Source organism: Emydura macquarii, unplaced genomic scaffold, assembly GCF_026122565.2.
Source record: "Emydura macquarii macquarii isolate MOO-44397 ecotype Brisbane River unplaced genomic scaffold, CSIRO-AGI_Emac_v2 contig_1230, whole genome shotgun sequence".
Taxonomy (NCBI): Eukaryota; Metazoa; Chordata; order Testudines; family Chelidae; genus Emydura; species Emydura macquarii.
In genome coordinates this window covers 10,369,608-10,383,909 of record NW_027131367.1, presented here as the reverse complement: position 1 = coordinate 10,383,909, position 14,302 = coordinate 10,369,608, and the positions used below count along the sequence as shown (strand labels likewise).

The 14,302-nt window shown below is 40.7% G+C and overlaps 1 long non-coding RNA gene across 6 annotated transcripts in view; it reads left to right on the top strand.

Moving 5' to 3' along the window:
* LOC137152863 (uncharacterized) overlaps positions 1 to 13,321 on the top strand; it is a 70,617-nt gene extending 57,296 nt beyond the window's left edge. For 4 of the 6 annotated variants that reach the window (XR_010919634.1, XR_010919635.1, XR_010919631.1 and 1 more), the window contains 2 exons: positions 4,833 to 4,984; positions 6,876 to 7,032. This is a non-coding gene — a long non-coding RNA (uncharacterized lncRNA). Of the gene's footprint in view, positions 1 to 669; positions 803 to 4,832; positions 4,985 to 6,875; positions 7,033 to 13,076 lie in introns of those variants that run through there. The other 2 variants (XR_010919632.1, XR_010919633.1) reach the window with 2 other exon arrangements.
* The last annotated feature ends 981 nt before the right edge of the window (positions 13,322 to 14,302 follow it).

Below are 14,302 nucleotides of genomic sequence, written 5' to 3'. Positions count from 1 at the left end.
CACATGGGACATGAACATACTTTTGACCTTCTCTGTCTATTTAAAGAGTCCCTGAAACAAGCATTAGAAGATGAAGAAAAGAAAATGTGTTTTGGCTTTCTGTAAAATTCTAGCTATTTGTTTTTTGCTGGATGTTCTGAGCTATAGAACAATCTGATTAGTTGGTCTCTGCTTGTTTGGAAAAACAACTGTAACAGGTTTTTTGTCTGCTTTCCATAATCCTGTTAATCAGGTAAATAAGGTAATTACCTGTTAATAAGGTAAATGGCTGCTGTTTGATAAGATGTTTCTAAAATTAGTGAGTATTAATTGTGGTCTCTTAAAAATCAGCTTGGGTGTGAATGACATGTCTGTAGGAAGGTGTGTGTGAATTTACTGTTAGCCTGGTACAGGATAATTGACAAACATCCTTTATCCACGAGGCAGGGTTTGATGAGCACAGTGGTAGGGCACACTTCTGGGTACGTTTGTGTCTCATTTACACTGGTGTAACTCCAACCAGCAGACTTAACTTCAAGGTTCAGACTGCATAAACTGAGATCAGAATCTGGCCCCAGGTGTGCCTATGCTGTGGTCTGTAAGGAACCACCTCTGACTTTAGGGAGTCATAAGTAGTTCTACTTGAACATCCCATTCATTCCAGGGAGGTCACCAAACAGTTATCAGGTGGCAACAAGTTTCAGAAATTGCAATCTAGGGCTGCATTTGAACCAGTATTCTAGAACCGAAAGGCTCTATAAGCCTATTACCAATCTCTTGAACCATCTAATTCCCTGGAGAAATGCCTCTTGTTATCACTGAGGTTAGTGAATATGTTGAAATATTTAAATAAACAAAAAATTCTTGGTATTTGTGAGAGCATAGATTAAGTACAGGTTATGAAGAATATGTTTTGTTTCTGAGTTCTTCCCCTGTGTTAAAGGTGAAGTTCTTGACTCCATCTTCATCTGCCAAAAGAAGGCAATGAAGGGCTCAAGAGAACTCTTGTACCTGGCCCCATCTCGGTCTATGTAGGCTTATATATTAGTACTCAGCATCCATGGAGCTGAGTATCCATGGATGCTGAGTACTAATCTCCCCAAATTATAAAGTGAGCATATGGTGGATTACCATTTAGTCAGATACTAGACATTGAACTGGAGACTTTCTGTACTAAAAGCAGGAGCTGAAGAGCAAGCCTGTTGAGCTAAGAGTTGTAATATCCACATCCTCTGTGGATCAGGCACAGAGGGAGACCATGTAACAGTCACTGTAATCCACTGCTCAAACACACAAGGAAATACTGATCTTTCTATCTCTTCTCTCCACCAACAGAGGGTGGATGTTGATTTGTTTTTGTAATATACTAAGGAAAGGACAGGCTTATGAAGTAGATTTAGACCTTATCTATCTATCCAGGCATTTATCCCACACTCATCACCTTAATAACTTTACAAAATTTAACTGCCCCTCGGAACAGTCTAAACATGGGTTCTTATTGCCCAGGATCCACTGATTGAGGGCTTTGAAGATATAGACCAGGAACTTTAATGTAACATAATAGTAAATAGAGAGCCAGTATACTGACTGGATTATTTGCATGATATGAGACTGGAATAAACAACACACAAATTATCATGTCTTGCACCAGAGAGCACCTTTTCAGTGGTCTTTTCTTGAACCAGACATCTGTGTGACACAGTGAACGAATTGCAGCCTGTTGTCCTAGCTAGATAAATGGCAGTGTGGGCACAGTATAAAAGGAAGGGGAAGATGGGTCAAAGGAGAGTACTCTGTGTTTTCCTGGCCTGGCTGGGTAAAGCTGTGAGGGAATTAAATATTGTTCAGTGTTTTTAAGTTGATTTTATTTTTATGATTATTAGGTAAATGATAAACAAGGCCTAAGGAACGGTCCTTGAAGGGACTACGGCTTGGTGTAAAAAGTAGACATAATCAAGTTAATTGGGTTACCCACAGTATTATGGGATGGAACATTGTTCCACCCCTCCCCTATTACTTCCTGCTCTGTTAGTGGACGTTTTCCCTCACTCTGTTGAAAACAGCATTAAGTTCCCTACCTGCAGTACTGTGACTAGAGCATTTTGTTTGAGTGCTACTGAGTGGTCCCTTTGCAAAACTTGGAGCTCTATTTCCATTCCCTGGCTGATGAAGGTTGCAATCTGATCCATTATTTTTGCAGGTAAAAACTATTTTCCCAGACTCATCTGTGTTTAATTTTTGGTACTTGGCAGGCTTGGTTATTAGCAATTCCTACTCCTCTCCAATGAAGTGGAGTGAGTGGGAGGCAGAATCTAGCTTTCTTCAGCAATATAATTTTGTGGGTGAATGTGTAAGAGTAAAGGGTCTGGGAAAACATCCTTGGGGACAAGGATTCTGTGCAGGGTTTTGTATACCATTGATCCCCTCTGCAGACTTTGCAAAGAGATGGCAAAGAGTAGCACAGCCGCTGAACTTTGGGGTGGCCCACCCTATCCAGCAATCAGTAAAAGCTGTAATCTCTACTACTGGTATAGGTGGTAAAGCCTATGGAGCAGACCAGGCAGTGCTTCCACTATGGGCTGGATACAAACCTGGCTGTGGACTCTGCCAACTCTGGACAACAATAATGGAAGAGGAGAAGGAGGGAAATGGCTATTGCAGGACATTCCCACCATGAGGATACCCTGGGGGAGTCTTACTTAAGAGAGAGATACAGATGTTAATTTATTGATGCTGGCTTCCCCAAACTTTGTTATCCTAATTAAGTTTTCCTATTTTTAAACTGCCAGACTTAGGGCTTGTCTACACTGCCCTGCAGCTTGAACTATAGGGAAGTGAATAACAGTGCACACCAAAGCGCTGTGGTGTAAATCCTCCATGTGGACTATCTTCATGCGAAGTAGGAACCTTCTAGTTTGCTCCCACAGCATCCACATAGGGTGTGAGAGTGCAGCCCTTCGGTGCACACTGCTATTCACACCCCTATAGTGTGAACTGTGGGGTAATGTAGACAAAGCTTCAATGTTTAAGAATGGGGAAGTATTGCCTATCAAGGGTATCTGGGGGGATATTTACTTGTCCCAGGTTTCTGACTGGGGGCTTGAGCCAGAGTTTATGTTTTTAGAAAGAATAATTAATTGACCCTGGTCATTTTTGCTGCTGGCAACACCTGGTGGAAGAGTTGCTGTGGTTTCAGTTGCTGCATTTTCTGTAACTGATGGCTGCACTTATTTTATAATAGATTTTTTTTTTCAATTCCATCTGGAGGTTAGCTGTTCTACACCAAAGTTGATATTCCTTCATACCCATAATTCAGTGGAATAAGCAGGAAAATACACTCCAGGGAAAAATGCCCTGTCCTTGTAATATTTCAGTCACTGGGGTCTAACTTATTCATGGACATACCGTCAGCCTGAGCACTGTAGCTAGGCTTGGCACAGTGGGGTGATGACCAAGGGGAGAAATGCTTCCTTCCCAGATTATGTAGCAACAGTGGAGTCCTGAGACCACAGTAACCATCAATGATCCTGTACTCCATGCGGGTAGGTTGAGAGGTCACAGACAGACGCATCTGCTGCCCCGCCTCTGCCTGTCGACGACTATATAGGAACAATGCTATGTAGTGGAGTTCTGTAGCTTGCCTCAGGTACAGATATCCTGGGTGCGCTCACTAACCCTGCCCCCCACCCCTTACCTTCAGCAGCAGATTTGTGTTTTCTCCATTGCACAAGGGCAGCGGCCCTGATGACCAGGGAGGAGAGTGCCAGGATTGGGCCCTTTGGCACTAAGGTTTAGAGAAGGGAAAGAAACTGGAATGAGAGATAGTGATGTCAATTTCTTTGACGCCTTAAGTGTTTGATCTGGGAGTTCACTGTGGACATGGCCAGAAGCTGCAGTGTTGACTTGAGGTTTGATGCCTTGGCTGACGGCATCAGGGGAGCCAAGAGAGACTATCTGTCTTTAATTATGTGTTCAGAAAATCCCTGCTATCTCTCTCTTTTTTTATGATCAGTGAATTTCTTTGCACTTATGTATTTTTAAGGTGCCCAGTAGTCTAATTTGGGCATTATTGCTTTTGTTTAAGAAGTTAAACCTTACCTTAATTACTTGTTTTTCATTTTAATAAAGTGGAAAGAAAGCTCTGTAGCTTGTTCTATCACACTAATATTTTTCTTATTCACCATAGAGAACATAACCATAATACATTACAGACATATTAAAAGAATATCCATTTGCATCAATAACAGCAGCCTTCAGATTTTCCCAGTTCACCTGTTTTGGGTATTGCTGTAGTTTAGTCGTCTTTTTAGCATCAGTTAGAACCGCAGCTCAAGACTATGTTGGTGCTGACTTTAATATGTGTGGTAGAATGCTGAGTGCTAGCTGTTGAGCATGTCCAACCAGAGTGAATGCAGGAGACAAATTTAGTGTCATTATATTGGTTTCTGGGAGTTGTGGCTTTTAGTCGTACTCTGCTAACTGGCCTCCTGGCCGCTTATAAGTGAGTCCATAACTGGTGAAATATCCCACATGTGGCTGTTATGAGATATTTTAGAGTATTGAGGTGATAGATTTCATTAGAGCAATATCTATTTTATTTTTTAAATATTAAACTTAATAAAAAACAAATGACAGTTAATGAAAAAACAAAACAACCCCCGGTCTTTTGGGAGTCATAACAGCTAATTGAATTTCAAGTACGGTAGTTGCATTTTCAGTAATGTTCCATTTCTTTTCAGGATTACAGTGGTTTTGTTCCATTAGCCTAAATGTACATGGTTAGCTTTTAGATTATACTGCATTAGTACAGCTGTTTCCTTTGCTTCATTCTGACCCTTTTTCCCCCCATGTAGCTCCTCTAACAGCAGTGACCTGCCTTGACAGGGGTCACTTGATTCAGTCACAGGAGAGGCCTGCAATTGGAGCTGGGCAGCCCTGCTTCTAATGATTGCTATCTTCCATCAGAGCTTCCCATGGAGCCTTACCTCCAACTCCAAAGTCCAGTGTGAGTACAGTTTTGAGCAATGTATTGAAGACACCATTTTCCTTATTCAAATCACTGTATAATAATTAAGTGATCCATCCAAGTGGAAGAAAATTAAGAACTTTCAAAGTTGGAATACTCCCTGTAATTTCATATACCAGATAATATATTCTTAGGGTTTATTTTATATTGAGTATTAATAAAGGAAAATATTATTCTTTTTGATGTTAGAAGAGCCCTGATGTACTCTAGAGGAAATATTGTCAAAGGTACGAAGGGTAGTTAAGGTGTAATGGAAGTTGAGTGCTAAAAAACCTTTGTGTCTTTGAAATCTTCCTCCAAAGGGAAATAATGGATTCTCAAACAAAAACAGAAAACCCTGCTATTGGTGAAAATTTTGGATGTTCAATGTCATCAGCATAAAAAATAACAGCCACAAAATCATAATCCTCACACATGCAAGTTGGTCTTTTTTCCTGCCTTTCTGGAAGAGAGAGAGGTCTTCATGTCCATTTTTCTTGGGGTTGGGCCCATTTGCATTATTAACCTTCCAATAAGTAGACCAAAAGATTGCCTTACATGGTTTCTTTGTCTTAGTGTTACTGTATATATATTCTTATTCATCATCATAACATTCCATTTGAGGTATCTTCTTTATTGGTAAAAGACCAGTTTATTATTACCTGTCTGTTATTAGTCAACTGAAGTTAGAATGCCCAGAAATTAACTTTTTAACATGCCCACATTGTTAAATGTGAGAACTAATTTGGGGTGCTTCTATTTTTGACATGTAATTTGGCATATCTCAAAAGCACTCACTGTGGCCTTTCTCTGCTCTTGTTGATGTCATTGGCAGCATTACTGTTAACTTTGGTGGGGGCAGATAGGCCAACACAGAGCACTTCAGAAAATCCAGTTTTTACAGAGGTGCTGAAAACCTGGGACTCCCATTTCATTACAGTTATAGGTGTGCAGCAGCTATGGAAATCAGGCCCTCACAAGCTGGGCAACCAAAACCAATAGGAATATTTGAAAATGTGGGCCTTTGTTGCAGTTTTGCCGCAAAATATTTTGGGGAAATACAAACCAGATTTTTTCATCCAGTTCTACCTCAGATGTCATGAAATTAATCTCTGCAATGGGACTAAGAAGTGTAGGTTGAAATGAGAAGCTGTTACAAAGATACTATGAAAACTACTTGTATCTCCAGAGAGAACATTCAGTGTACCTTAAGTTTTTAAAATGCATAAGCATTGTTTTTCTTTCCAAGAAGCATAAAATGCTCCAATGAACTGGACATTTTTTGGAGCTGACCTTATTAATTATTTTTGACATCCTATATACTATACATCTACAGGGATCATGTACATCTTTGCAAGAGTTTTGGTTTCTCATTCAAATATATCTGTGTGTGTGTGTTGTATAGGTAAATTTAGAGATTTAGTTACCCTTTGGGAATACTGTAGTATATTAATAAAACACACTGTAAATGCTGTTTATTCAGTACAAAAATGAAGACAGAATATACAGTACTGTACACAATATCTAGTTTTCTTGGGTCTTGAAGTAATAACTCCTAGCACAAATTCTTCAAGAAGAAAAAGCCTGGAGTATATTCTTCTATACAAAGGGCCAAATACTGCTCTCAGTTACACCAGTGTAAAACTAGAGTGGATCTATTCAAACCAATCAGTTTACTCTGGCTTTGACATTGGTGTAACTGAGAGAATGTATCTGTTCTCCAGTGTTTATTCTTTGGAAACTGGTGATATTGAGAAGGTGATAAAGGAAATGGCATTTAAGCTACAAGGCAAACAGAAAGGAAATAAAGGTTTGGATATGAGTGACTTGAGCCAAAATTGACATAGCTGCTAAACAAATTCATCCTGTTGCTAATTATGTTTTTTCCCAGATCTCCAGGTGAGAAAAAGAGAGGGAGAGATGGAAAGTGAAGGAGAGGGAGAAGGTAAAGCAATAAAAACGTGCCTTGGCATTGTGAAAAATCTCTTCATCTCACTCTCGTACCAATAAATGAACAGAAACTGAGCATAAAATCTATCCTTCCTTGAGAGTAAAATATTGTGAAGGGGGGAGGGGCAGAAAGTGTGAAATCCTAAAATTACAATTTTTCTGTTCCCTGTTGGGGGTGTTGGATGTTAATACTTGTGAAAAATTTGGTTATACACTGTTTTTTGTTATGGTTTGGTTATTTGGATTATGGAAGAACCCAGATAAGGATCAGGGCATCATTACCTTTCCAGATTGCTGTACCCCTGGCAGGAGTCTGATTTGTCTTGTGTATCCCAAGTTTCACCTCACTTAAAAACTACTTGCTTACAAAATCAGACCTAAAAATACAAAAGTGTCACAGCAGACTGTTACTGAAAAATTGTTAGCTTTCTCATTTTACCATATAATTATAAAAATAAATCAATTGGAATATAAATATTGCACTTACATTCCAGTGTATAGTATATAGAGTAGTAAAAACAAGTCATTGTCTGTATGAAAGTTTAGTTTGCACTGACTTTGCTAGTGCTTTTCATGTAGCCTGTTGTAAAACTAAGCAAATATCTAGATGGGTTGATGTATCCCTTGGAAAACTTCTGCATACCCCCAGGGGGAACGCATACCCCTGGTTGAGAACCACTGCTCCAGAGAACACTATCTAAAGGAAAAACAGGATGCAACTGGTGAATGAAACTATTTGGACACAGGAAGGTTCAGAGGAAATCCACAGAGTTTAGAGGAAGATCAGAAATTTCAGTTAATCACTATCCTAGCTAGTGCCAGACAGGTGTGATTTGTAGGCGTCATGGCAGAGAGATGGTTTGAGGAGGAATTTAGGGGGACTAGGAAGTGGCTTTACACTGCTTTTATCTCCCACACATCACTTTAGTATCTGATCCTCTAGATATTTTATAACTTGGTTCACTTGCCATGACACACCTTTATCACTGTTCTCTGGGTGCAAGAAATGTATGGCTAGGTCAACCTGGGGCATATTGGAATTTGAACAATTTGTTGTAGTGCAATCTTAGACTGAGATACAGGCCCTGATTTTGCAAGCTGCTCTGCATGAGTAGACTGCTCCAGGAGGTTGCAGGCATTTGCCCAAAGAAGCTGATTGTTGGATTAGGACCTTAGCTAACAATTGTGATAGGTGATTGTGATATTGTGATAAGATTGTGTTCTTCTTTGTCAGTAAGGCACAGTGCCCACCTCTAGCATTTTACACAGACTTTGTGAATTAGATGCTAATATCCAAGTGAAAATGATTGCTATGGGGAAAAGAAACCCAGCATTTGCCAACAGTTACCCCATAGTGCGTTCTGATTATTCCCTATGCTAAAAACAGCAGAGCTCTCTGGTAATTGACTGCTAATGGGAAGAAAATGTGAATTTTTAATGGGTTCTTTACAATAAAATAAGAAAAATAAATAAATAAAAATGGCATTAAATTAGCTGCATTATGCTCCTTACAGCTAATTACATGGTACTCTTTAGACACCATCTTGCAGAAGAGAAAAGATGACAGTACAAGGTGATAGCACAGAAGAGCTATGCTTCTTTCAGAGAGACAATGGATTAACTGAAGTATAGCTGAAGAAGGAACAATCCCCCTGTTTTACATGTGTATACTTTTTAATGAGCCCGACAGAGACATGAGGCATTATGCTACTCAGTCTTGCTAACACCTGCAAACTTTTGAGTTAAACAGTTTTTAATGAGGATAAAATGAGTGTTCATTGTGGGTAGAGTCGGAGAGGGTCGCTGATAAATTTGGGGAAGAATTTGTATTTGCTTTCAATTGCCTCTGTTTTCCTATTCATTTTTTGGTAAATGTTCTAAGTGGATATGGATTCATACAATGGATTATGGATTTGAACACCATACAATTTCTCTGTGTGTGTGATGGGGAGTCAAGGGGAATGACTGGATCCAAACCTGGATCCTCGCAAAAGTCTTGCTGTTGGCCCCGAGCTTTATAATGGGCAAAACTGAGATCTGAGACCCCTAATCCAATACATACATCCCAAGGCAGATCCTTGACTGCTGTGAATTGTCGGCGCTCCATTAAGTCAATGAGCTATGACAGTTTACAGCAACTGAAGTCTGTACCCCTCACATTTCTGGGGTGTTTGAAATCTGAATATGGGGTTTGCATTTCAGGATCATCTCTAGTCCTAAGGGAATTGGAGCCTGGAAGATTAGTTCTTTAAAGTGGAATAGAAACCTCTGGTTTACAAGCAGTTCTGAGCTTCTAAGATAAACACATCTAAGTGAATTATGTTATCAGCTGACTGAGTATTTCTGCTGCAAAGATCACTGGACAGAGGCCCAGCTGATTAGACTAAGGGCATGTCTACACTACAAAATTAAGTCGACCTAATTTATGTCAGCATATTGTCGCCACAGTAATTACATCACTTGTGCATGTCTTCATGTTGCTCCTTGTGTCGTTGGTGCACATCCTCCCCAGGAACGCTTGCACTGATTGAACTGTCATGTGGCATTGTGGTACAGCTTCTGAAAGCCAGCAGCAGTTGATGTAAGCAACACAAAATCTACCCTGGCGCTGCATCAACCTAACTATAGTGACATAGTGCTGGTCTACACTGTCGGCGAAATTCGACTTCGTAACTTGCCTTTAGCATGCTGTCTCCACTGTGCTGTGCCGACGGGAAATGCGTTCCCATCGACGCAGCGTACACTTTTTGGGGAGGTGGTTTTATTAGATTGACTTCTGGATCATTTGAGCGTGTCTTCCCTGCCGCTCAATCGAACCAGAAAAATCGATCTGACGGCAGCGAATTTTGCTGCCATGAGTGTGTACATAGCCATGGACTCTACACCTCTTGTGGAGTGTAGCGAAGCGGTGTCGTCTCCCTCTGAGGCTGACACTCGGGGGCTGACACATGCCACATGGTGGGCAGACTCGGGTACCACACCACTTCCAAACCAGAAGTGCAGGGGCAGGACAGGAAGTATAAAAGACAGTCCCTGTACCTCGGTCAGTGGGAAGCTGCTGGAGGAGGAGGAGGTCTTTCCCCCAGGGCTGGGATTTGAGCCCAACCCCGTTAAAGGGACACCTGAGCTATCCACTGGTGGAAGCCTAGAGGGTGTACCCGAGCAACCAGGCCCCAAGGATTGGGAAGGGCTGTGTGTGGCCCGTCACTGGGGAGAGCGGCCTGCTGCCAATGGTTCGGAGGAGCCACCTGTGACTTGCCCGAGCTGCCTGTCCCGAATGACTTGGAGGAGCTGCCGGATGCTAGTGACCCTGAGGGCCTGTCCCTCGCCATCTACCCCGAGGAGCTGGACTATGACATGGGCTACAGATGGAGAAGGTGACCCAGTGGTGGGATGCCACCCCACTGTTAGGGCCCTCGGCCTGCTAAGCCTTGATAGGCTGTAGCCGGATGCTATTTTTGTCTTGCCTGCCCTGCCCCGGCCTGAGGACCTGGGCTAGACACTGTATTTTGCCTACTCTGCCCTGTCGGAAGGGCCAGGACTAAATCCTTGTTGCCTGCCCTGCCCTGACTGAGGGCCAAGACTTCTGACTGTTTGCCTGCCTGTGGCGAAGTGGTGTGACCTCCTTCTGAGGCAGACACCCCGAGCCAGCCCCAAACTATGACATGGAAGGTGAGTTATTAAGTTGGTGCAGCGGGCGAGTTTATGTTGGTGGGTAAAATTTTAGTGTAGACACTTACATAGTTAGGTTGACAAAAACTGCGTTGCATTGATCTCATTCTGTGGTGTAGACCAGGGCTAAGCAACCTTTGTGAGAATGCAAGGAAAATCTGTATACATTGCAACATTTGCAGAAGTTGCAATGCCAACAGCAGGAAAATCAGGAGTGGATGGTGTGTGGACAGCTGGTTGGCAAGCTGCTGAAAACTGGGTTAACATAGGTAAAAGAGGAAAAGGAAGGGTTGGTATCCGGTTAAGATGGAAAGTCTTCCAGAGAAACTGTTGGATAACAGTAAATTGTCCACAGGGGTAAGGGTGACCATGAATATTCAGTGGAGATGGGGAAATGCTGTGTCTTGTGCCCTTGTCCATGATGAGAGAGTGCACATGGCAGAGATGGTTAATTGAGTACTTTGAATATCATTGGAGGCTGATGTTTAGGAGTGAGCAGGAGAAACTGCCATGTAAACATCATGTACACTGATGGTTAGGATAAAGACCATAGTGTGTCTGACTCTGAACAAGGTAGGCAATACACTTCTTAAGCACAGAACTTTGAACTGAAGCCAAATTTGGTCTGGATTTTCAAATGCAAAGCCCGGATGTGATGCTTTCTTGCCACTCTCCTACATGTGGTCACCTGGGCTGGCTGAGGTTAGAGCAAGGGCTTTGGAAATAAGATGAAGACAAGTAAAATGAGGATATGAACTGTCTGAAATTATACTGGCACCATGCTGGGAAGTCAGCAAATAATAGCTGATTAGTATTCTGACTATGGTTGAAGAATTGATACAGACAGGAGAGTTTTAGATTGGTGGGGCTTGTATAGGTACAATGGGCTATATCCTAAAAGAAGGGATGCTAAGTAAACCGATAAGAGAATAGACACATCTGTGAGGGAATATTTAAATTAGTGATGGAAAGAGCTATACTGAATACACAGGAGTCTGTATAGCAGCCAGTCATAAGGGGAGAGATTAGCTACAGTAAATACAGAGGAAGAAGGTGGAAATGAATATAAATCAGATTGTTTAAGAGCTAGAAAGGGAAGGGAAAGATGCCTAAACTTGCTAATCGCTTCTCCTTAAACCTCCATACAGCTGTGGTTACTCTGATGTCTTACTTTTCAGTACCTTTATTTAAAGGTAGCATAAAAGAGCTTCTAACACTATTCAAAATCTTACCTATCATAGCCCAGACAATTTTTTAAATATTTCAGTATTTACTATAGCTCTCTTGCTAAAGTTCATGTGATGAATACAATAAAGTGTATAAGACCCTGATTCTGCAAAGCTTTAGCATGTGCTTCGTTTCATGTGTAGTAGTCGTCCCATTGATTTCAGGGGGAGCTACTCGCATGCATAAAAGGAAGCACATGCCGGAGCAGGGCTTAAGAGCAGCAGTGCATGCAGAACATGTTGTGACACGCCCTTTGTGGGTTTACAGGAGGGGGAGGATTATTCACCCACACCTGTAAAAGGGCTAGTCACAATTGCTGTTCTTTAGCTCATGTGAGTATCCTAAAGAGGATGAAGAGGGAGCTGGCCCATGGGCTTGCTGCCTTTCCTGTTTCTGGCCATACTGTGCTGGAATAAACTCCCCCAATTTGAAAAGAAGCCTGCACAGTGTGGTCCATCCCTCCACTCTGTCCCCAGTACACTGGGCTGCTCTGGGATGGATAGCACCTTCCTCAAGCAGAATCCATCCTCATCAGGTGATACATCTTCACATCAACCATAGCAGAGCCAGGTCCCAAATGCTACTGTTTGTTTCCTTCCACCCCCTGTATCTCACCAGATGTTGGAAACCCCCTTAGCACTGAAATATGTTCTATCCCTGACCATTCTACTCTGGTACAGTAGAGTGCAGAGTGGAGCTGGTGAAATTTTTGACTAAAACATTATTCAGAGGAAAGTGCAGATTCAGTGGCACTTAAACGTTTTGCAAATTCATGTTGATTTCACTGAATTATTCATTTTGTGGGGAGGAAAACATCCTTAAATTCCAGGAAAAAATTGAAATATTTTGTTTAAAATGTGTTCAAAATGAAACACCTTAATTTTTTGGGTATGTAATAACTTTGTTTAAAAATTTTATTTCTGTGTGTGTGTGTGTGTGTGTGTGTGTGTGTGTGTGTGTGTAAATAAATAAAACACACACACAATGTGCAATGAGAATGAAATTTTCATTTTGGGATGAAGAAAACATTTCGTTTGACCTGAAAGGATTTTTATTTTTTTTTAAAATTTTTTTTGAAATTGCCAGGAATCCAAAAAAAACCCTCTGTTGTTTGCAATTCTAGTGCAGAGAGCTCAAAAAAAGCAATTAACCATTATTTTTTAATATGACTCAATTGCATGATTCTATTGATTCAATCTTATTCTGATTCATCTGCACTATGCTTAATTTAAATCTCCATCAGGGAATCTGAGAAGAGCAGGTGAACTGGGCAGAAGAGTGGCTAAAGCTGGAGAACTATACTCAAATCATCAGAAGCTAGATCTGTTCCTTTAGTCACTGATATTGTTATTCTTCCTGTCAACATTTGCAAATGTGTTACAACTGAACACTAAGAGCAATACAACATGGCACTTCAATGTATTATTAAATATACTCATTTTAGTCTCTATTCTTTTGTTGCAGTCGATCCAAATAATTGAGTATCAATGTCAAAGTCCTGCTGCTTTTCAACAGTAGTTGTCTCAGAAAGAAAATTTCAGGTTGGATGTTCACAGTTAGTGAAACAAAAAAGAATTGAATCTACAAGTAGATCTATTCTGTGAATTAGTAACTATCTGGCTCATTCTTTAATTAAATTTCAAATTCAGTGAGTTTTGATTAGTCACATGAATAAGTTGCAAGTAGAACATGGTAGATTTCTGTGAATGTCAGTAAAAGTGAACTTGCAGTAAGCTCTTTGTGAGAGAGTTGAACTCTGAACCAAGCACCTTTAAAACTTCTAACCCATGTAATCTTCACATACGAAACTTAACACTAAGCTCTTTAATAGTCTAATTTCAAAAGGCAAAACAGAGTTCCTTCCAAAATTATACCCTATAGGATGACCTTAGCAAGTCACTAATGAAAAGAAAATTTTAAGCATAGGGACAGATGGAGAGAAGGAGGTAATTTGAGGAAAGCATAGGAACACAGCTGTTTTTGTCAAAATTAGATCAACTCACTTACTGCAGCCATTGAAGTCAATAGGCTTCAGATCCTAGATATCTACAGTCTATACTATGCCTTTTACCAAATGTCTTCCTTAAAACCTACTTTTTTTCAAGAATGCTTCCTACCATGTTTTCCTTTCCATTACGGATGCATCCAAATCAATAATCCCTAAATTTATCCCCTACAATTTTCAAGGATGTTTAAATTTGAGATCTCGGCTTTGGGTAAAACTTGCAAAAGTGTTGAGGTGATTTTGGTCCTTCTCTCTTCGTCATTAATCTTACTCCATCTGAATTGTCTTTTCTTTTGTCTTGTTTTCCTCAGATTTTAAACTCATTATGTCAAGTAATGAGTCATATTTTGTTTGCAAAAATGCCATGTAAATTTAAATGCTGTAAAATGTATTAATAATGATAATGAGCCAAATACCCCCAGTCAGATCTCCTGACTTCCACTACTTTGCTAAGACCTCACCTT